Source organism: Pteropus vampyrus, unplaced genomic scaffold, assembly GCF_000151845.1.
Source record: "Pteropus vampyrus isolate Shadow unplaced genomic scaffold, Pvam_2.0 Scaffold75, whole genome shotgun sequence".
Classification (NCBI taxonomy): domain Eukaryota; kingdom Metazoa; phylum Chordata; class Mammalia; order Chiroptera; family Pteropodidae; genus Pteropus; species Pteropus vampyrus.
Genome location: NW_011888856.1, coordinates 647,120 through 652,372, shown reverse-complemented (window position 1 = coordinate 652,372; position 5,253 = coordinate 647,120).

Below are 5,253 nucleotides of genomic sequence, written 5' to 3'. Positions count from 1 at the left end.
TTCTTTTACAATTTTGACCTTTCCAAGGTGCAGAAAAAGAGGACAACTCACCTTCCCTAGAGCCACAGGCCGGGGAAACAAAAAGAAAACAATTGTTAATTGATCATCTACTCTGGCCCAGAAATTCTATTTTTTAAATCATTGTCTCGTTTAAACTTTATTACACCATCAAAGACACGGACTCGACCACTGTTCTCACTTGACAGGTAAAGCGAGAGGTAAGCTCGAAGGTAAACTGAAGCCCAACATCCACAGTATCACCTAAGATCCATAGCTAGTAAGTGTCGGGCGGGATCTGATTTCTGGCTCCAGCGGATGCTCTCTGTGTGGTCCGATGAGGCCGTGGCCGCCCCTGGACCTTTGCTTCCACTGCCCTTATGATGCATAAATACAGTGCATTTCAAATGGGAATCTAGCGTGTAGAGAGCGCCGGTAAAAAGGATGTTCTGACTCGAGTTTTGCAGGGTTTCTACATTTTTAACACGCTCGCAGGTGACACTGAAGGTACTGGTTGGGGTGACCACTCTGAGTAGCGGGGCTTTAATCTGCAGAGGTTCTCGAACTTCCTCCTCGTAGCAGCAGCTTTTCCTCAGGACTCTAGGACAAAAGAAATTCCTATGCCATTCTTTCAGTTGTTAGGTCCTGACAATCAGAAAAAAGTGAAGGATGAGATGACAGGTGAAACAGGTATGAGGGTGGACAAAAGAGGAAATGACACCACGGAGAGAGGAAGCAACAAATAAAGGGGACCTCAAACCACCTGGCAGGTCAGAAGCTCTAAGGACTGGATCGGAAGATGCAAGGTGATTAGGTGGCTACGACTGGAAAGCCACAGGTAGGCAGATCGCGCAGTGCCTGCACCATGCACGGGATGTGGGCCATTGTCACCCATCTTCCCGTTGATGGAAAGCCTTCGAATGGGGTTACAGGTCGGGATGACGGTGTGTGGTTTGTGTTTCACTGTGGGTAGGGGTGGGTTGGGAGTCAGTCCCGGAGGGAGGTGGGCAGGGGAGAGCACAGGAACCCACAAAACTCCTACGGATGGAGGGAGCCTGAGGGTCAACGGGCGGGTTCGTTTAGCTCTTCTCAGAAGCTAGAAATCCCTGGCTAGAAATCACCACCTAATATAACTCAACACAACATTCATGGAAAGAGAGAATGACGCTTTTCGATACACAGGCAAAGTATTTCCAGGAATATCTTTTTACATTCCCTGGGTGGCTATTTGCAATATTTATTTGCCCAGAGCTCTATACCTCCTCCAGTTCTGAATCTGCTTAAGCAGGGTGTTGCTCAGAATGGGCTCAGCCCCACTGAGGAGGAAACATAGCAACACAAAGATCGATTGCCTCGCGGTGAGCACACACGTACAGATGTTCCCACACCCATTCAGATGTTCCCGTTTGTGGTGCGGGGCCAGGAAGCCCAGACATGGGGTGTTGGGGGAGGAACGTTAGTATTTCATCTTCCTAAGACATTTACCTGGGAAAGTTGCTTCACCCTGAATCTGTTCTCTCACTTGATTTTATTCACCTTAGAGTGATATCCATTGAGTTATGATAAATAGCTGGTTGGAGGCTGATTTCGAGGGCCTCAGTCATTTTTTGGACACCAACCAGCTTAATTCTATGTGTCACACTTGGCTAGGCTCTGATGCCTGGTGGTTTGTTAAATGCGATTAACATTTAAATCAGGAAACTGAGTAAAGCGTAACATGGGTGGGCCTCATCTAATCAGTTGAAAGCCTTAGGAACAAAGACTGAGGTGTCCCAAAAGAGAAGATGTCCAGCCCGCTGGCCTGCTCTGCAAATTTCAGACTTGCCAAATCTCACAACCAAAAGAACCATCTGTGTATTATTGGTTCTGTTTCTCTGAAGAACTTTGATGAATACGTTCGCACCCTTAAGAGTTCTTTATTCTCACAATTTGTGTTTGGTCTATTTTATATTTAACAGTTACTATGGCTAAAATCAATGATGGTGAGCTGTACACCCAAGGGGGAACTTGGAAATTAATCAGTGGGTGTTCTTGGGTCTGATTCCCAAAGGAGAGGGTTGGTTGGTAGAGCCGTGAGGTGTCATTGCTTATGGGAGAGGGGGGACCGCTGGGTTAAGTGCGTGGAAAAAAGTAATTAATCCTGCTATTGAGGTGAGATTGGAAGGCTGTTCTATCATTTTAAGGAAAAAAAGTCAGGCTCTGAGCTTGGCCTTTCCGTTCTCAAGGGAAAGCCATTCCATGGGATTGTCCCCAAGAAGGAATAAAAATGGTTGGCATCCGCCAATGTCCATTTTGTTTTGTTTCCTAGCTGTAGGGGAAAAGTTCCATCCCAAAGGATACATAAATGTTTACGAAACAAATTGATTTATGACGCCGAATTTGTGGCCTCTCAAATGGACAAAGATTGAGCATCTCCTTGTCTTCTAATGGCTTCCTTCCTGTTACCTGTATCACCTCTGAGCCCCATAATTAAAGTAGTGACACTGGGCAGGGGTCTCCGCTCCTGGTTATGGTCTTTGAAAGCTGATGTCATGTGCTAAAAGTCAGTCACCTTTCTGTGGAGGGGATGGCGAGGCTTCCTAACTCACAAAGCACTCCCACATCCGGTGGCTTTTAACACAGTTTAATTACTCCACAGACAGAGAGCAGCTACATGATTCCCAGTAAACGGATAAGGACACTGAGATACAGAGAATCAAGTGACTTGCCTACATCTGCACAGGTGGTGAGCAAGCCCAAGCCGTCGCCCTAGAAATGGAATCTGGGTTTGTCTTCGAGTTCTTGTCCATTGCTCTTTATATTCTTGCCCTTTTGGAATTCCATGGTTTGAATGCCTCCACTCTGTATGAATCTTTGAACAGTTACTACTAAAATGCTGGCCACTGAAATGCCTCTTTTATTTATAAACATGTTTTGGATATTAAAATGTAATAAAATCACTCACCACACCCCCCGGAAGAGACGAGGTTTTCAAAAGGCATTTATCGCACAGCTTTTTACTGAGCAACTACTATGAGGAAGGTACCGGCGGATTTGATGCTGAAATAGACACAAACCGCACCCTTGAAGAGTTCACCCTTATGGGGGTGCTGAGACGTGTGTGTGTACAGCCCCAGGATCGTACATATTCCATCTGAATGATCTCAAAGGTTAGTTCATGTGGTCCCCTCTATTCGGAAAAGGGCCTCTTCAAAAAGACCTTGGAACCCTGCCGAGGGCACAAAGCACTTTGGTGAGTCTTTTGGCTCCGTGTCCGAAGCTCTCTTCCTGCCTCTCTTCTCCGATACAAATCAGTGCGCATCTGAGCTGCGGTTCTCGCTGTGCGCGGACAGCGCGAGGGGCACCGCAGGATGGTTTGAATTTCCAAGGGAAATGCAATACGTGATACTTGTCAGACTTCCTGTGAACTATAGATCCAGGGAGTTCGCAGTTTCCACATGCGCTAAATTCCTTTAGATGAAGTCATATATTTTCGTTCAGATGTCTTTAGGACTGACATGCTCTCTCTCCTTTCCATTCTGTCTTTTCCAAAGCAAACTCAAATTGCTCCTCCTCTGTGCCTTCTCCTAAGGCCTCCCTGGTAGCGCTTCACCCCGCCCCCCGCCCCCCCATACTCTTTTGGTTTCCAGAACTGACATTTATATAGCACCGAACATAGTAGGTCATTGTCATTTGCCAGCAGCTTCCTCCGGGTTGGTGCGAGCTCAGGGAAGGCTGGGACTGTGTCTTATGTGTCTTATTTTCTCTCTGAACCCTCAGAGCTCAGGAAACAGTGGACAGGCCATAAAAACCTGAGGAACGAGGGGATAAATAGATGACTGAATTCATATCAACTTCAAAATAGAAAACCGACTACAAGGACCATGAGATAACTTACAAAACAACGCAGTCAAAAACGGAGCAGGATAAGACAAATGCTGCATTTCTCATGTTTTGAGGATTTGGTTGGCCTAGAACGACCCTTATTAACCAAAGGGAGAAACAGGCTAGTGGCCTGTGGGGGCTGGTGGGTTGTACCCAGGAGGCCTCATTGTCTTCACCCAAGAAAAAAGTGCTGGCTTATTTTCCTTCCCAGAGGACAGATGGCAGCTCCAGCTTCTCCTGGGCCCAGGGGCTGTAGGATGAGAGCCTAAAGGGCGTCTAAAGTACTAAGAGAAGATACTTACCCACCGTGTCCTGAGAGCCAGAAGGACAAGGCCAGAGGACCCGCTCCTCCCCCACCAGCCAGACCCTCCTTCTCCCCAGATCATCAGGAGGGGACCGAACGAGGCTTAAGCTTCAGATGTTCCCTGGGTGCAAATCCTCAGCGAATGGAGTCTTGACACCCCAAGGAATGCAAACTCATACATGGAAAAAGGGAAAGATACCAGAGGGGACAAACAAACAACAAACAAACAGGCTCCGGGCTGGGAAACTTACGCAGAGGCAACAAAGCTAATGGACCAGGCAGAACATGGTTTAAAAATAGGCATATATATATAAATACGCTCGGAAGGAAAGAGAGGCTCTCTGCAGCATAAGGCGGAACAAGCAGTTATCATAGGATTTGTGTCAAAAAAATATCATAGTTGTCCCAGAGAACACAGGAGATGACTTGAAGAGCAGAACGGATAGAGGAAAAAAGCAAATTGGTGAACTAAAAGGCCAGAGGACGAATTCTTTCAGAGGATATAAGAAAAGGAAGAAGAGATGAGAACACATCGCACCTTGACAGATAGAAGAGACCTGTCGATAGCTCCATCACAGGAGCCCCAGAAGGAGAGAGACAAATAAATGCAGGGGATAAGACTTTGGAAAAAAGACAGGTTGAGACGTTTTCCTGGTTTAAGGGACACTGGCCCATCTCATGCGCTCCCCTTTGCCTTCTGCGCGCCGCGCACACAGGCTTACTGTGCGTTCCTCTGAGAAGCCGTCATGCTTCCTAGGAGTTGAACTCACGCTCCTCCCACTACCTGGAACCGCTCTTTTCTCCCACCTCTCTCGATTCTTCGCTGGTCAACTCTCACGGATTCGTCAGCTCTCAGACTTCCTGACTGCCCCTCCACCCGCAAAACTAGGTCAGGCCCCCTCGTAACAAACTCCCAGAGCCCTGGGATAGTCAGTATAATCGCATTTAAATATTTAATGGCATTGTTTCCCATTCGCTACCTGTTCTACCGGAAGACTCTAAATTCCCTGTGGGCGAGGTTTTTATTTACCTTTTCGCCATTGTATCTTGCGTGTGTGTCTAGTCCTGTGTTCCATGAAGATTTGTCG